At 39.4% G+C, this 19522-nt stretch overlaps 1 long non-coding RNA gene across 1 annotated transcript in view; it reads left to right on the top strand.

The window, feature by feature from the left end:
• Window positions 1–15848: 15848 nt before the first annotated feature.
• Window positions 15849–19522, top strand: part of LOC147575772 (uncharacterized) — a 278295-nt gene continuing 274621 nt past the window's right edge. The window contains exon 1 of the long non-coding RNA XR_015241962.1: window positions 15849–16031. This is a non-coding gene — a long non-coding RNA (uncharacterized LOC147575772). The remainder of the gene's footprint in view (window positions 16032–19522) is intronic.

The raw sequence follows: 19522 nt of genomic DNA, 5'->3' as shown, positions 1-19522 counted from the left end.
TGGGCTGGTATATGGTATATTCTGGAGAATGTTCAATGTGGCATTTGAAAAAAATGTATTTGTAGTCATTGCGTTAGGTGTTCTATATATGTCAGTTATGTTGTTTAAGTCAACTGTATCTTTGCTGATTTCTGCCAAGTTGTTTTATTTATTTTTAAGCCTGATTTCCTAAAGGTTGCCAAATGTCTGCATAGCTGGTTGTCAGCCAGTGATTAGATAGGGGTGTGTTCAAGTACCTCAAGACAGTAAGGCTTCTGTCCTCTGCCAGTGCAGTTACCTGTGGGCACGGGAGCACGTTAAAAGTTCAGTCTGTTTTCAAGCATGCCCAGCTTTTACGTTTCCTCAGGTTCTTTTCTGTTTCCTCGGTACGTTTGTGTAACTTTAGGGTAAGCCAGAAATTTGTGGATAACTTGGTACCTCTTTGGTCTCCACTGTGTAGGCTGCTTTATCTAGGTGTAGACTTGCCCCAACTATATCTAAAACAGCAAGGTAATGGAGTCATTGGTCCTGTTTGCTTACCCACTGTCAAGATTGTAACTTTTGCTGACAAGAACCCTGGGCATAGGCATCTTCCGCCACTCTAAGTTGAGTGAGCCCCTACTGACCAGTGCAGCAAAGCTCCTGGTCCTCGAGGCTCAGTCTGCTGTGGCAGATACTCCATGCTGACTAACCGCGGGTTTGATGGGGAGCTGTAGGTATGAGTGCTGGAGACCCCCACTAACTCACCTGAAGTTCAGCAGTTCCTCAAGCAAAAACTCTTTTCAGATTGCTACACATCTTTGGTCAATTTCTACCACGCTGAAATGATTATTTTGTTAATTTTTCTCAGCTTTATAGTTGCTCTTCGGGAGAGGATCTGCTGACCTCTTTCTTCAGCCATAGCCAGAAGTCAGAGAGTGCTCTTTAATTTGGAAGATAAAACATGAGCAGGGAAAAGGCAGGATTTTCTCGCCCTCTAACCTCTTAGAGCTGTTGCAAGGGGTAGTGTGTTGACAGCAGGAACAGTGTTCACCGGAAATTAAGGAGAGCGCGGATGGAAAAATCAAAATGATGAATTCAAGATCGCACAACTATGTGAAGTGTAGGTGCATGAAGGATACAAAGAGATTCTACTGATGTATAATTCATGGCCCTCTATGTAAATGGCTATGCAAAAGACTTGGAAAAGGCAGGGAAGGGATACTTGCAAATGATAGTGTTCCTAAGCTGTCACTTGCATGACTAGTTCTTGTCAATTGGGAAAGAGAAAACATCCCCAAAGCCTGACTCTTACAGATTTTATATTCCAGGCACAGAAGCCTGCGACCTTGGGTTCCCTCCCTGTTATAGTTTTCTGTGTGACTCTTTCTATATCTTTCAAATGGGGATATGATAATATTAGTAGAGGTGATGTCAGGCTGCGTAAAGTTAATGTTAGTAAAGCATTTTTAAGACCCTGGAAAAAAATAGGTCTCGGGGTATATACTTCAGAGGATGTGGTATTTAAACTGGCATTTTTAGATGCTTCTCAGCTTCTAATGATGTGGGTTTATTTCAATATCTGAAATAAATGTCTCAAACCCTTACCACAACTTTTGTCCAAAAAAAGGAAATACTATTTAGTAGAATTAAAATGTATGCCACATCTATAGCTAGTATAAAAATACGCATCTATCGTTTATTGGTTTGTTTAGAAACTGAAACAAAATAGAGGGACCAAAATAAATGTAGTACGGTGTGAGTGTGGGGCTCCGGAGATGGGTGTGATGAAGGACAGAGCGAGGCTCTCAGCTTTGCTAACTGTATCCCTTCTGGCCCTCACCTAAAGGAATCAAGTCTTTTATAATGTTTCAGGAGCTCTAAAGGGTACCTTTGACCTGGAGTGAACTTCAGTGAAATTCTTCTCTCTGATGTTACTCCCTTCCCAGATGAAAATTATAATTACTTAGAGGTAGAAATTCTCTTGAGGATGTGGCTTTGGGTGAAGGACAAATGAGAAAGGCAGTTTTCTTTGTAGGAGGAAGGACATTTGAAAGATTGCATGCAGATAGACATATAAAGAGATTTACTACAAGGAATTGGCTCGTGTGATTATAAAGCCTGAGAAGTCCAAGATCTGCTGTTAATACACCGATGGGGGAGCTGATGGTGTACGTTCATTCTAAGTCTGAGTCCCAAAGCAGGGCAAGACTGATGTACTAGTTCAGAGACAGGCAGAGAGAACGAATTCTTTCTCTTTTATTCTATTCAGGTCTTCAATGGATTGGAGAAGCCTATCCACATTGGCGAGGACAGTCTGCTTTATTGAATGACTCAAATATTAATTTCATCCAAGAACACCTTCACAGACAAACCCCAAAATAGTATTTATCTAAGTAGCCAAGAACCCTGTGACCCTGTCAAATTGACACATAATATTAATTACCACACTATTTCCTGAGTCTCAAGGGATCCCCCTTAGAGACAGTCATAGCCAGATAATATTCTGACCAATCCAGTATGGGTACCTCTCATAGATTGTAGGCTGTGGACACCTACCAAGCCATGGAGATTCTATTAATCATCCATTGCTGTATAACAAATTACAAAAAAGTTAAGAAGCCTAAAACAACACACATTTATTATCTCATTGTCTGTAGGTTGGGAGTCCTGGCATAGCTTACTGGGTCCTCTGCTTCTGGGTCTCCTGCAGGGCTATAGTCAAGATGTCAGCCATAACTTGGGCCTCATCTTAAGAGTTCACAGGGGAAAGAACTTCTTCCATGCTTACCTGGTAATTGGTAAGATTTGTTGCTTCAGGTTGTTGCACAAGGGCTTTAATTCCTTGCTTTTTGTTGCCTTTGGCCACCAATTTTTTGCCTTGTGTCCTTTCCAACACGACCTCTTGCTTCACTAAACCATGTAAGCAAAGAAGGCAATAGAGAGAGTCTGCTAGAAGACAGAGATCATAGTTTTATGTCACTGAATCGTGGAAGTGACATCCATTACCTTTGTATTATTCCATTGGTTGGAAGGAAGTCACAAATCCCATTCACAGTCAAGAACAGGAGATAAGTCAAGGGCATGAATACGAGGAGGCGGGTCATTGGGAGACATCTTAGACTCTGATCCTGTGATATTATGATTTATAATAAGAAATACATATTTGAGGGGCGCCTGGGTGGCTCAGTCGGTTAAGCATCCAACTTCTGCTCAGGTCACGATCTCACAGTCTGTGAGTTCAGGCCCCGTGTTGGGCTCTGTGCTGACAGCTTGGAGCCTGGAACCTGCTTCAGATTTTGTGTCTCCCTCTCTCTGACCCTCCCCTGTTTATGCTCTGTCTTTCTCTGTCTCAAAAATAAATATTGAAAAAAAATTAAAAAAAATACATATTTGATCACCTCTTCCAGTCCTGGGACACAGTTCCCCAAACTCTTGGAATTTCCCAAGTGATAAGAGAGGTAAAGGTATCTTTTGTTATACGTAACAAAGCCCTGTCAACCACACATCTTCTGTAAATAAGATGACTTTTGGAAACTCCCTAAAGATGGGGGCTGGCTGCCCTGGGAAGCAAACAGGTAATTAGGTAGTTGGAACTTTCAGCCTCCAAATTTCAGGGAGGCAAGAGGGGAGATTGAGTCCAATCACTGATAGTTGATGAATTTAATCAATCGTGCCTATGTAATGAAGCCTCTATAGAAATCCCTAAAATATGGGGCTCAGAGAGCTTCCAGCGTGATGAACATATTGATGTGCTAGGCAGGTGGCGCACCCAGAGGGCGTGGGGAAGCCCCAAACCTCCAAACCCCTTCCCTATACCTTCCCCAATGCGTGCCTTCCACCTCACTGTTCGTGAGTTACATCCTTGGGTAATACGTTGGCAGTAGCAACTGAACTAAGTTCCGTGAGCCATTCTAGCAAATCATCAAACCTAAGGAGGAGGTTGTGGCAATCTCTGATTTATAACAGTTTGGTCCGAAGCACAGGTGACAACCTGGACTTGCAATTAGTGTTGAAGTGGGGGCTTGGGGGTGGGGGAAGTCCTATAGGACTGAGCCTTTAACCTGTGGGTTCTATGCTAACTCCAGGTAGGGTAGTGTTAGGATTGAGTTACGTTTATTGGACACCCAGTTGGTGTCTGCTGAAGAGTTGAAGAATTCTTGGTGTGAGAAAACCCCTACACATTTGAAGAGCAGAGGTAGGAAGTCATATTAGAGTAGAGGGGAAACACAGGAGAGTTTTTTCTCTCAAACTCCCACAGGGCGTCAGGAAAGGAAAATTGCTCTGCTTCCACCTGGTGCCTCTGCAACTCGTGAAGTGTGTTTTGTGTTTCTGGCAGCTTCTCCCATCTGCCACAGGCTGGGAAGCCTCCCATTCCAGCTCCTCTTGACCTTGTTGTCTTGCTTGGCTTCTGCCTTCTGCTTCTGTTGATTAGCTCACTCCCTCATCTCAAAGTAAACCCTTTGCAGTAAACAGTGCAGACTGTTGGTGATTTTTCTCTGTTTTGCACAAAGGAACAGATCAGCGTCAAGTTCTGTGCTCACAGGGGGAGTGGGAGTGGTGACACTGTGTCTGTTCTGACTTCAGGCCTCCCTCTTCTGATGGGGGGGAAGGCTCTGTGTCAGGGTATCTCTTCTGACTCTCTCAGGTTACCTGGGAAAGGGGGCCTAGATTTTGTTCTCAGGTGCAAATCTGTAACTCTGGTCTTCTGAATTCCCGCTTGTACTGCCTGGAGGGCTCCATCACCCTACCCACACTTTTTGAAACTCCTCTCGGGGGCATCTTTCTCATATCACAGCAGCTAGGTGTCCTCCATAACCACCCACCTTTGGTGGTGCTCAATGGTACTCTGCCTGGCGAATGGTTCCCATGACCCTGACTTTAAAAATATCCCCAGTTGTTGTCCTGGACTTCTCAGATAATTTTATCAATAGCTGCCCGTCAATAGGTCTTGACTACTCCGATCTCCAGGATCTTTCCAAGGCAGCCATGCACATATTAGCTATGCACCAAGACTCTGAGGACTTTTCAACCCACTGAGTTGAAGAGATTAGTATTTGCTGTCAGCGTATTGGGCACAAGTGTAGCGCTAATCTATAAGTCATTTCATGCGACTCTAAGACACACTTTCATATTTATTGATTTGTTTACAGTGGAAGTACTTTTGCTTCAATCTATTTAGTCTTTGAATTGACAGGAGAAACAGGTGTGTTCCTAAGTATTTACAATAATTCTTAAAAACTACATGTAATGCCATTCTGTTTCAAAATCAAATGTTGATTACTCACTAGACACAAGTCACTGTGTCAGTTGTCATGGGCAACACAAAGAGGCCATAGCTATGGTTCTGTTCTTAAGAAGGATATGATTCGTTGTGTGGTGAAAACCCACTCGTAGTAAAAAAAAGTTCACCCTGTAAGTTAAGATTCTCTCCCTTGGTATTCCGTACCTTCTTTGTCAACCTGACTCTCCATTAGACTCTATGCAACCTGAAGACAGGCCCTATATCTATCTCTTCTCTCTTTTCCTTAGAGTTGAATCCAGTAGATTCCTTCTAGAAAATAGGAGAGTAATGCGGTGCAAACTAGTAGATTGAGAATATTAGCAGAGGAAAAAGGAAACTAAAGACCAAGCTTAAGGATAGGGGCTGATGTGGACTTTCTCTCTCCAACATCTTCTTTTAGCCCAACAAATGCTGAAGAAATCTGTTCTGGAACTAGTGTCTTTGATATGGCTGTGGGTAGGCATTGCCACATTGGCCCCTTGGCAACTTCCATTACAAAAATTACTGATTGACAAAAACCATGTCTAGGATGCAGGTTACTGAAAATTCAAAATGGAACTCAACAAATAATACTCTCTCCACTGATGCTGGTGGACCAGTTGGGCCTTTCCTTGTCCTCATGAACAGGCAACCTCTTTTCATGAGAAGCTCTCAGTCATATCATCATCCCTGGTGTCCAGTCCCATGCCCTTGTGACATTCAGTCTGGTGGTGCCTCATGCCCAAAGTTAAGATTTTTTTTTGGGGGGGGGGGAGAAGAAGAATTTCTCCACCAGTTCTGTAGACGTTAATTTATGTGTTATGGAAAATTTGCTGATAGCTATAGAGTCAGAGTCAGTAGCAGCCTTAGGGGGATACTCATCAGGAGCAGATGGTATGTGTCCTGATGGGTTACAGGGAGATGTCATGTAGACTTTGTTCCCTCTAACCTTTATTTAGATAAGCCTCGTGTTGCTTTGCTGAGCTGCAAAGGTAGAATAGGGCCAGCTATTATGCTCATGAAAAGCTGTGAAATAACAGAGCCAAGTACTCGTTGGTGTATCCTTTAGAAGAGGAAGAAACATTGGGAAGGGTCAAGTGATGAAAGAAGAAAAACAGCAGCATTTAATGAAAAGAAGGTGTTTCAGGCATAATTTCATGAGGATTTTCATGTCTCCAGTGTTCTCTTTAGAGACTGGAGTTCCCTGATGGAAGGATTATATCCCCATTGGGGGACCAGAAATCAAGCATCTCAAAAGGAAAATCAAATGGCTTTTCATCTCGCAGTTGAAAATCCTTTATTAGGAACTAGGGTCTTTAGAAGTGCCTTTCTCTGAATTAATTTTCATTTTCCAAAACATGTGCAGGTGTCTGAGTCAGACTGAGAGAAAGCAGGTGTGGGGAAAAATAATTACCTGGCACCTATCCGCACTTAATCTCATCTCAGAAGGATACCTGCAGACGCCATTTGATAAAATTGTTTCTCAGGCCCAAGATGAAAGGTTAGGAGAGGTGAAAATCCATGATTTGATTTTTTTTGTGGTCTTATCTCTTTTCATCCCCTTCCCCCCACCTCACAATAGAACTTCAGTTATCAAAGGGCTTTCAAGTTTGAAAAGACAGCTGCTTTGGAAAAGCAAAACATTGGCTATCTCAAATGAGCATGAAAATGCTAGGCATCAGCTACCTAACTTGCCAGAGGGAGTCAGTATTATAATTGCTTCCTTCAGAAGACTCACCTGTCAGAATGCCAGAATGACACCTGAGCTGGGGGACTTTCATGATCGTCAATCTAAGGCGTGTGTTTAAAGTCTGTAGTGTTCAGTAAGGGAAAAAGAGAAAGGAAAGGCTTAAAAAATCATACTTGGTATCCAGTGCTGCATGACAAGCCAAAAGTAAAGCTAGACAAGATAGAATACCAATATTAAGAAAAACTTATGTGGTTAGCAGAATCTTGCTAATATGAAGCTTAATTTTATGACCCTACATAAACTTACCAGGCACATTGCCACCAACAACATGTTTCCTGTATTACTTTTCAGGGGTCTGATACATCCTTGTGTTGATTAAATATGGATAAAAAGATCCGTGGTCATGGAACCAGTGTTTGTGTCTGAATTTGCTTTAAGAAGATTAGCGACTGCTAATAAACCTGGCGTCCCTCTTGGCGGCTTGTTGCTTGTTGCAAGGTGAATCATTCAGTCGTGACCGAGTAGCAGGGATAGTGCAGGAATTTGAAGAACATTTAACAGATTTATCGCAGATGAGCTAAGCATTCTAATTTGATCAGGAGGCTTAAAAAAAAAAAAAAACAAACAAACATATAGGAGACAGTGTCCAATCTCTTTTGTATCTAACTTCATCCCTGTGTTATGGCCCTGGTGCCATAACATTACCAGGGCCAACTATGGTAGTTTCTCCCTCTGGGCATTTGCTCCTGTGGTTCCCCTCTTCTCAAAATGCCCCAGCAGTATTCACATTCTCAAATCTTAATAATTTAAGGCTTGTCGTTTTTATCAGTCCCTTCTCAAAGCAGCCCCTGCCTTTTCATGCCCGGGTTTTCTACCTCTTCTCTCTTAGCATCTTGTACTCACCACAGCGATGCCTCTGATGCAGCTGTTTCCCTAGTTTTAAAGTTTGTTTTTCAAAGAACAGCAAACATATCTTATGCATCTTTTTATTCTATGTCCTGGCACCTAACACATAAAAGGTAGTCAATAATTATTTGTTAAAGGAAAGACTGATTGACTGGATGAATGGATGAGACTCGAGCTGTTGAAAATTCAGCTGTAGTTGGGGCCCCTGGGTAGCTCACTTGGTTAAGTGTTGGGCTTCCACTCAGGTCATGATCTCATGGTTCATGAGTTCAAACCCCCCATTGGACTCTGTGCTGAAGGTGCAGAGCCTGCTTGAGACTCTCTCTCTCTCCCTCTCTCTCTCTCTCTGCCCCTCCCCTGCCCTCTCTCTCTCACAAAATAAATAAATAAACCTAAAAAAAAATCAGCTGTAGGTGATGGAGCAAATAACAGTTACATTTCTTTGGTCAAAACAACAAAATCTGCCCCTGAGCAGCCTGAGCAAGAAGACAGGGTAACTGGAAAGCTACAAAGATAGCTCAGGAATAGAAAAAAGGGATGAATAATCCAGCTTTATGAAGATGGCCCTCAGCACAGTTCTGCATATTCACCCTAGAGAAGTTTGTGAAACTTTAAAAAAAAAATGTTTATTTACTTATTTTGAGAGAGAGAGCACACACGTGTCTTGTGCTGTCAGCGTGGAGACCCATGTGGAGCCTGACACGGGGCCTGTCGCAGGGCTCGATCCAGTGTACCGTGAGATCATGACCTGAGCGAAATCAAGAGTCAGATGCTCAACCAAGTAAGTCATCCAGGGACCCTGGGAAGTCTGTGAAACTTCTAATGTGCTGCTATCGGGGGGGAAGTTGTAATTACCACCACACCTGTCCGTGTGTGTTCAGTCCCAGGACAGAGAAGCTGTCTGGCCGGGGGAATCTCAAGGGCTTACTTACCACTGTGATCAGAAGAGGAGAATCTAGTGTATGTGTTGGGAAAGTATCTGAGCAGACAACCACAATAGCTGCCAGAGGACCTTTTCCTCAAGCCTACCATACAGAAGGGATGAAAGAGAAGGCTTGACGCGGACACCTCTTCTGTTTGAAGATCTGTACGTTTTTGAGAAGTGAGGATCAGAGATGCCTTTAGAAGCTTGAGATCTTACATGACTTTTTGAACAAATATTTCCTCCAGCCTTCCTTTTGCTTCCCTACATGGTCTCATTCATTTTGGTGTCAGTAGAATTATCATGGGAGCTTGGAATAAAAGTGTTGAAAATTCTACCAATGTTTATTTTAGCTCATTATTAAGGTCTTTTTTGCAAAATTTGTTAGATATATAATATATATGTTTATAGAATATGAATACATACATATAAGGGGGATTTAATTCTTTTACATTCTAGCTGTGTGATAAAAAAAAAAAGAATTGGAGACCACTGTTCTCAAGGTTTTAAACTCCATTAAATTGAGGGACACCTGGGTGGTTCAGTTAGTTAAGCATCTGACTCTTGATTTTGGCTCAGGTCATAATCTCATGGTTTGTGACTCCAAGCCCCATATTGGGCTCCATGCTGGCAGTGTGGAGCCTGCTTGGGATTCTCTCTGTACCCCTCCCTGACTCATGCATTCACGTATTCTCTCTCTCTCTCTCCTCTCTCAAAATAAATAAATAAAAAAAATAAGGTCTATTAAATTTGAAAACGATTAAAAAGTTATCATTGGAAAACTATTAAAATAGATATTATTAACAATAATTAAACTTTGTAACATGGCAAATCGGCTCTTTAGTGTAAAACAATATAAAGTAGCATTTTATATTTTATGTCTTTAACATGTTAATAACTATGTTAATATTTTTATTGTAAAATAAAATTTCATTTTTCTGTTTCAAGCTTTTACTGGGCTAGTATTCTATTAAAATATATGCTGCTTAATTTTTAATTTTTTTTCTTCTTTTCCCCACCAAAAAATCCTGAAATATTACCTGTGATTGATGATAGTAACGACAACAGTTAATTAGAGAGTAGCTTTCTTCAAGCAAATCTGTAAGAAACAGATTCTTCCAAATGATTCCACCAAGTTAAAAGTATTTTGTGGAACTTGTGAGGAGGAACGGCTTGTTTGCTTGGCATTCATCCCAAATTTGATGTTCCCTTTCCATAACTACAGCCTTGAAGAATTTAAAAGAAGCCATGCTGTTTCTAGATGGACAACAGTCTACTCTGTGATCTGAAGTAATTAACACGCAGAGTGAAATCTTTCAAGTGAAAGAAGGCAACTGTATGGTAGCTCTCTGAGAAGTAAAAAGGAAAGAGAAAAGCAAACAAGACCGTTTACTTGATAAAAAGTCAGCAAAACAATTCATTAGTTTTAGAAGACTTAGCCGTGTTTTTGTTTGTTTTTTACTGCACAAAATTCTGATTTTACCTTACTCTTCCATTTCACTTTGGTGACGTCATGCCTACATACATGATAGAGAGATCGTCTTTTCTCCTGGCATCAGGAATTTTGTAGAATGGCTTCAGGGATGGCAACACACTTTTCTTTTCTTTCTGTTCCTCCCTCGTCATTTGGGGAGGGGATAAGCAGCATCAGCTTTGTCTTTCCTTCTGTCTCTTAGTGGATCTGCCCAACTAAGAAGGTGTAGTCTGCATGTGGTGGATTGACTACAAAATTGACCTCACTCTTTGCCTGTAGCCCTGTCTGTGCCTTGCAGTGTAACGTTGCATTCACGTCCCCTCAAGAGGTGGAGTCTATTTCTCTAATCCCTGGCTGTGGGCTGGTTTTGTGACTTGCCTAGGATAGCAGAGTGCGGTAGAAGTGACAGTATATCTTGTTCTCTTTATTCTCTTTGAACCCTTACTGGGCCAAAAAATGAGCCCAGACTAGTCAGCTGGAGGAAAGAATTTACCCCAACTGAGGGCACCCTAAACCAGTCAGCCTCCACTCTGCTGACCAGTCAGCTAGCCTTGGATGCATGAGTGAGCCCAGCCACGTTAAGCAGAGCTTTGGGCCAACTCATAGATTTGTGAGCACAGATAAATGTTTCTTGTGCAGGTCACTAAGATTTTGTGGTTATGTGTAAGTAGAGAGTGGAAAACTGATACATCCTGTGTCTTTTCTCAATTGGCTCCAAACTTAGGGATAGCAGAAATAGTTTGATGAATGATGCCTTAAAACTCACATTCAGATAATACTGTTGTGGAAAAAATATCTTGCATGAATTCCATTATTTATATAATGTATATTCTTGGTTGTCATTTAAAAATATGATTATTATTATGGGCACCTGGGTGGCTCAATTGGTTAAGCATCCAACTTTGGCTCTCATGATCTCATGGTCCATCGGTTCAAGGTCTGTGTTGGATTCTGTGCTGATAGCTCAGAGCCTGGAGCCTGCTTCAGATTCTGTCTCCCTCTCTCTCTTCCCCTCCCCACTCACACTCTTTCTCTCTCTCTCAAAAATAAAATAAAACATTAAAAAATTAAAAATATAATTATTAGCATAAGTTATTACAACTGGTTAATCTAAAATATGTTTGGTCCAATTGTATCATAAAATTAAAAAAAATTACCAGTGAACAGCAGAATTCTTTTTAAGATTTTATTTCTTTTATTTTTTAATGTTTATTTATTTTTGAGAGAGAGAGTGAGCGAGCGAGCATGAGTGGGGGAGGAGCAGAGAGAGAGGAAGACACAGAATCTGAAGCAGGCTCCAGGCTCTGTCCACACAGAGCCCGATGCAGGGCTCAAACCCCCGAACTGTGAGATCATGACCTGAACCAAAGTCAGACTCTCATCTACCTGAGCGACCCAGGCATCCCCAGACAGCAGAATTCTTAATGAATAATTGGCTAATTTATAAATTAGTAATTTTATATTTGTAAGAGCTTTGAACTCATCATGAGAAAAGCATTTCTTCCCATTTGTGTATATATCCCTGGAAATCCATGAGAATCAGATATTGATAGTGTGTGTGTGTGTATATATATATACATATATATATACACACACACACACACACACACGTACATATATATGTGTATATGTATAGTATATCATATATATATGATAGTATGGTATATAAAATATAGATAGCATAGAATCAGTCAATCGATAGTACAGGAAAGTTGTGTTTTTTTTTTTTTTTTTTTTTTTGCAGAGATATAATGTACTTCAAATCATTCACTTATTCAGCAAACATCTATTTCTATTAAGCATCTGATCTGGGGCAAGCTTTTAGTATTGTTTTTGTACGAGCAATACAACAGTGAACTATAGAGACAGAGTCATGGCCTTTATAGAGCTTATATTCTAGTGGGATATATAGATAATAAACAAAGCTACAAATAAACTGTGTCATTGGGTTGGGATAAATGATTTGAAGGAAAGAAATAAACAAGGTAAATTTAGGGATTCATGGAGAAGGATGGTGACTTTAGGTAGTGGTCAGGGCAGCCCCTGGGAGGAACCAATAGGTGAGCAGAGACCATAATGAAATGAGAAGGTGAGCCATCTAATTATTTGGAGGAAATGCATCTCAACCAGTGGGAACTACAAATGTAAAGAAAGTAATGGGTATTTTCACAAAGAACATATGCAGAGATGGCTTTATTTTTACAAACTCAAATCTTCTCTCCCATGAGATAATCTGATTCTTTGGGAGGAACGAGACGCAACATGGTGGCATGAGAAATAGGAGGAAACACTGGGAAGGGGCAACTGGGTACCAATTCGAAAAAGAGCATTTCAAATCCGCATGGAAAAAAAAGAAAATGGTTAGTTAGAGATAGGCTTATCTGCAGTCATTGGTAGAGAGTTTTTATTACTGGAGCTATTCATATTGCAGAGCTGTGATCGAGTGGTTGTATATGATGGAATAAAAGCTGCCTGTTGATTTCAAATCAACCCTTTGCACACATTCCTTTCATAAAGTTGAACTATCGTGAAAGACTATCATTGACCATTCTATTGACCAATGTTCTATGTAGTTTCTTCAGCTCAGACATAGTGTTTGTATTAATGAACAAACTCATTAGTAGTAGATAAATCAAGTAATCCTCTGCTGACGTCAGGGTGGCAATACTAACCTGAATGCACTAACCTTCTTCATGTCCAATGCCTGATGTCTAATCACAACATGTGAATGTGACCTTATAGTCGAAATATGTCTTTAAGGTCAAATGAGGTGTTTGCAGATGTAATCAATTTAAGATGAGGTCCTACTGGACTAGAGTGGGTCCTAACTCCCTGACATGGATTGTCCTTCAGAGGCTGTAGAGGGAACACAGCCCTGGTGACAACTTAATTTTGCACTTTGAGCCTCCAGAACTGGAGAAATAAATTTCTGTTGCTTTAAGCCACCAAGTTTGTGGTAATATTTTACAGCAGCTCTTAAGATAATACATCTATAATGTAATCATGGAGATACTCATCCTTCTGGCTAAGTGACAGAGACCATACTTGGCTGATAGTTTTTAGAGCACTAAGATATGATATAATGCACCGAACACTAAAGTGATCTTGAGTAAAATATAATATTTCTTGAAAGAATTAGAAAACATGGTAGGATGTTTTAGGATCATCATGAAGATGATGGATGATTGGATTTATGTTAAGTTTTGCTGTAAGTAAGTTCAAAGTAAAATAAAAATGTCCTTCTATAGAGCAATGAAGATCAATAATTTGGAAGGTTCATTTGTTTAACAAAGCTTATTGAATGCCAGGCACAGTGCTCAGTGCTATGATTAACAGATAAATAAATGTTTTGGGGTTTGATCTTTGCAGATAAACTTTGGCATACTTTGCAAACTCTCTTAATAATATTTTCTAGTTGTTTAGATCAGTGAAAGAAATGCATTATAGTTGTAGATTTCATACTAATACTGGCTGCTCCTTTGTCTTTCCCTGTGGATAATTAAGGAATGAAATAGAATGTCAATGAATATGCTTGCTCCAGAGTGTCATGACTAATTTTATCCCAAATGCTGTGACCCACAAGTCAAAGGAATTTTAAGAGTGGGGTAAAACTTTAGACTAAGCCAGAGAGTAATTAATGTCATAGTATGTGTCATACCATACCTGATGAGGGTATTAAAGTGCTTCAGTTAAGTCAACGTTTTGACTAATATTCACACTTTTCCTGCTGGCTCTATAGCCTGAACTAACGATGTAGACCATTTGTCATTGTCAATGCCTAAAGCTGCATCGGAAAATGTCCATAGCAACAGCAACAATTCCCTGAATAAAATGCTATGCTTTCCAGCAATAATTCCAATGTCTTTACATTCTCAGTTCCTCATATCTCACCCCCTTCTCTCTGAATACTTTTTAGAGTCCTTCAGCTGCAGAGAGCATATGTGGTGCATACCATGTTTAGGGGAGGGTTTAAATATTACTAGGACTTACAAAGATTTTTTTTTTATTTTGCTGTAAAATGTGTGAGGCTAGAAAGAATGATGGAGAGCTCTGGGGCATTTAGTGCTACTCAAAATGATTACCCAGGCATACAGGCACTCAGACATTGTTGAATGAATGTCCAAGGAGCTACACACACCATAATAATCAAGTAGAAATGGGAGAGGACCTGGGGTTTTTCAACTACAAGGAAGGAAGCTGTGCAATGTGCAATAACCTAGCACCAGGTAAAGTGCAAAAGTTTTGTGTCAAGTGCAATAGGGTGGAAAGGCTTAGGTTTGAAATACTGTCCTGCTATGTACTGTGTGATCTTGCAAAAGTTATTTAAGTTTCCATTCTTCGATGATTCCTCTTTAACTTAGGGATAATGGTACTGACACTGTAGGGCTCTGTGACTATTGGAGCTGGGCTTACATAGGGATTGGATCAATGGTGGCTACCATTATTTCCATGCTTTCCACATATGATGCAATCCTTAAGACTAAGGGTCCTGCATTACTAATCTTTGTAGACGATAGCATACTAGTTCAATGCTTGACACACAATAGGAATTCAATATATGTTAGTTGAATTAAAAAGCAATATACATGATTTACTTTGGGCATCAAAGAAGCTTTTTGTATTGGATGGGTTTTGCTCATTTCTAGACTGAATTATCATGGTGGAGAGTAGAATATTCTTTCTAAGCTTTCAGAAGTATGAGATTCTAGTGTGTCTAGATGTCTAGTGTGTCTAGATAGAAACTATCTTAGTTTTCCCTCTTCACCACGTAAGGCTGCATATCTATCTTAAGATCTGTGTGATGGAGGCTTGGAGCCATTTGGTTGTGTCTGCAGGAATAGAATGTAAAAAAACAGAGCTCATGTGCTACCTAGGTTTGCCATTTGAGGCACCTTTGATGTCACCAACCTATTTTGCTTTTTCTTTTTTTAAAGAAAAAAAAAATGGCAAGAGTGATTGCTTACCTGAGAAGTCGAATGAAAAATTCCCAGGTATCTAATATTCGTGATGTCTTTGTATGAATGTATTTTGGGTCAAAACCCCTCAAGTCTTCAAACCTGTGAGAGGGAGTGCTGTTACAGGGACCCCTTTTCTTTTGCAAGGAAATTAGGACCAAACATGAATCCGTGCACTCTGTATGTGGGCACATTTTGAATGTGGCTCTTTTATTCCTATAAATAAATAGATTGTAGGGGATAGAGAGATTTGAACTCCTCTGCTTTTACCAGGCTAAAACTATTATTTCAAGTTTTAGGGGGACTGATGCTAGTTCTTGGGGCTAACATCCCAAGTAAAAGGGTGTCTTTAATTATATGGCTATAGGGTTAATAATTAGCCCAATGAAAATGTGCTTAATGGGCTTTTTCTCATGCGTTTTTTTTTTTTTTTTAATTTTTTTTTCAACGTTTATTTATTTTTGGGACAGAGAGAGACAGAGCATGAACGGGGAAGGGGCAGAGAGAGAGGGAGACACAGAATCGGAAACAGGCTCCAGGCTCTGAGCCATCAGCCCAGAGCCCGACGCGGGGCTCGAACTCACGGACCGCGAGATCGTGACCTGGCTGAAGTTGGACGCCTAACCGACTGCGCCACCCAGGCGCCCCTTCTCATGCGTTTTTAATAAAAATTCCCAAAGTTCTGGCTCTGCGTCTTACCTTTCTTTCTTCCAGCCAGCTGGGCTCTGACTGTTTGTTTTCTGGTTCTGTTTGTTTGCAAGCTCTTGAAGAAAATTTTTTTGTTTACCTCTTTGATTGCTCTGAATAAGATAAAATGGATTCTGTTGAATGCCAACACTGTGCAACTCAATGGATAATTGAATGTAAGTCCAACCCCCTCCTTTTTTTTTTTTTACTTTTGCTGATAATCACTCCTCTTAACTAAACATTATAATTAGCATTTTGTGTTTCTTAACAGCTGTCTTCCCGCTAGCCATCTTAAAAAGCATAAGAGAAAACTTGTGTTTTTCAAGTCATTTTTGTCTTCAGATTCCTGGCTTTAATTGCTTTTCTCATCTGCTGCCCTTCAGAAATAATTCTGTTTTCGTGTAATGCAACTTTAAATAATTTTTGAACAGAAATTGTTCTTCAGTATTTGTTTTCCTTCCAGTTTTTTGCTCTCTTATTTCAGAACATGAAAAAAAAAACCATTTCCTGAAGACACTCATTAAACAAATAAGTTCCATGATTTTAACAGCTGTATCTAACTTGAAAATATTAAATTATGAGAATATAGATGAAAGTCATGATGTACTGAACATGATTCTTTATATAAAGACCATTCCAAAAATAGTTTTAAACAGTGTCTGTCTGCTGTATATAATTATTAGAGTCATAGAATTTTAGAAGGATGTTAGAAATAGTATCAAAATTAAAACTATGTTTTCATGGAACATACTCACAGAAAAGGTAAACCATCATCAATTAAGAATTTCTGCAATAAGATTTGATGCAGTAAACCTTACTTCAGATGAATCTCTGCCAGTAAGGTATCCTAATGCAGTGAGAGATCTATTTAGAGTAGACATCTAGTTTCATGCTTAAAGAAATTCATTTTATGCCATGGTTTACTTTGAGAAATGTTACAGATGAATGCATTGCACTGTTCCTTAGCTTTTCCAGCTTTGCATTAGTGTTCATGAATATTAATCACCTTACTTCCTCTTTGCCCAGTAATAGAAGTTACCAGAGGTCAGGCAGTGCAGAAGGCACATCAATGCCTACTGGAATGTGGAAAGTGAATCACCACATAACAATCCACAAGACTACCCTTTAGTCTGGAAAAATAATGCTTTCTGAACTGTGTCCAGATTGAACTGTCTAGAATTTATATGTATATTTATAATTGGGAATTTACATTATCATTTCCAGACAAGTATTTCTGTGCCCTTCTTCAGCTGCCTCCAATCACTCGAATTTGTTCTACTTTCTAAGAAGCTTGTATATCTTATAGGTGATAAAAAGCATTTGTGTGTTGGTCAAAGAATGCAAAAGGAGTAAAATTAATCAGAGAAAAATTGTAATAACTATTCCTTTAGGTAACAAATACTAAAAATAACAATTACGTGCATAAGACAATAAGCACAGTTCCATACTTTTGTGAATATTGTTTTTAAATATTGTTATTTGTGATTTTTTTGTCAGCTCACATTAAAGTCTATAGACATTGTGTAAAATATTAAAGTACCACTCTGAAAAACCAATATTTATAAAATGTTAAACACATAAGGCAAATCTCTGGTTTAGAAAGTTGGTAAAAACATTTTTAAAAAGACCTAAGCAATGATCTTTCTCCAGTCCTATTTTCTAGGAAATATTTTCCAGCCTCTGAAGTTAGGTCCATCTATTATTACATTGTCACTTAAATTACTACCTTAAACAAAATACTCCCTGCCTGACCTTCCAAAAGCAGATTAAAATGGGGGGGGGGGATGCAAAGAGAAATAAAAAGAAAATGAAATAAGTCTCTAAATACTCCTTTTGGACCTGGATATTACATGTCCACATTGTGTATACATTGTATGTTTCATCATAATTAATACAGAAAGGTGAAGAAATAGGTAGCCTGATTTGGTTATCCTATAAATTCTAAAGACAAGAATATAAATATTTTCTATACCATTTCAAGTAGGAAAAATATACTCATATCAGCTGCTGATGATTTTGCTGAAGACCATCTTTGTTTTTAAGAGTCACATGCATCCAAATTTAGAGCTGGGGTGCCAAGGCTCACCTCCCCTCATGTTGGGCAACCTATCTAATCTTTCTAATCCTCAGTCTTTTCCGTGCAAAATGGGCGTAACAATAGTATTATACTAAGTAATTCATAGGGCTGTTTGTCAGTATTAAATGACACATGAATGTTTGCAAGAGCATTGCAATATATTCTAAGACCATGTTATTACTATACAAATATTTTATTTTTACTGTACGTACTAAAATGAGCCAAAAGGCAATGCATCACGAAGACATGCTAAAAGAAACTATCAGAGAAGTGATCATACCGATATTCAAACATACTTTTCTTCTCTCTAGGAATCAGAATTTTATAGCTGATGGGACAAAACAATTAAACAATTTCCCTACAATTGTATTGCCAATTAGTGGCAGAACCGTGAGGGTTTTTCTTGTATATTTAGTGAAAGAGCTTAGTTATGAAGAAGTGAGCATATGATACAAAAAATTATAAAAATCTTGATAACTTGGACTATATGAAACAAAACTTTTGTCAGATATTAAAAAAACACCCCCCAAAAAAAAGTTATGAGGGAGAGCTCTTGAAATCTGCACATTTTCATTCATTTACTTACTCAACTCTTATACATACCTGTCAATATGCTAGAGAAACAAATGTTAATAGTACACAATTTTGCCTTACGTCACTCACTGCAAGGTGAAGATATTCTTTCACTTGAACATGTGAAGAATTGATAGGGAAAGGGTATTTAGAAAACTTCCCTAAGACATTCTATATCCCTTTGGTCCATTATTGCAAAAGATCTTTGAGATAAGACAGATCAATAGGACAAAATCCCTGCCTGGACAGAGTTTGCAAACTAGAGACACTATAAAATTCGTATTTTTGGTCATGTATTTTAGGCAGATTTTTTTTCCCCAGTGGAATCAGGGACATTTCTGATAAACCAGTGGTACTGGAGTACGTGTTTCCTTCATATCCTGGCCAGAGTTTTACTGTAATTTCTATGGAGATAATGTAAATACCACCACACTCCTGAGTCAGATTATTTCATTTGACTTTGTTTTCCAATGGAAATGGTGTAAATTTGAGAGGTAGACTAGTGATTTGCTTTATGTGCATTTCAGTTGTGCGCTAGGAAGGGTAGGCAATCAGGCAGGGCTCACTTCTGAACACACTCCCCCAATCTACATAAAGAACTACTGCTGAGTATCTTTTAGGTCTGAGTTTTTAGAAGCTTTGGATGGAGCATAGAGCACTGATGACAAAAGACATGAATGCCACTGTTTATATCAGTCCAGTTTTTAAATGTGAGATAAGGGGTGAGACCTGTCAAAGTAAGTAAGCAAGAGGCCATTAGATTGGGGGTGGTTCTAATCCCCTGCGAAAGCAAACCAGAACCTAAACCAGAGACAGCACCTTTGAATCAGAGGAAAAGAAACGTAAGCACAACCACTCACAATAAGCCAAGCAGGCTTTCTCAAGTCAGGCAACTACTTAAGCTGTAGACAATGAAATAATTTCCTTCCTTTGTTTCCACCTCTTCTCTATAAAACTCTCTCCCCTCGCCCTGGCTGGTGGAAGACACCCGGCCCACATCAGGTTTGGCAGTGTCCA

This window comes from Puma concolor, chromosome D2 (assembly GCF_028749965.1).
Source record: "Puma concolor isolate L17-30 chromosome D2, mPumCon1.1.hap2, whole genome shotgun sequence".
Taxonomy (NCBI): Eukaryota; Metazoa; Chordata; class Mammalia; order Carnivora; family Felidae; genus Puma; species Puma concolor.
Note: the sequence above shows the minus strand (reverse complement) of the source record. Positions and strands in the feature narration are given on the sequence as shown.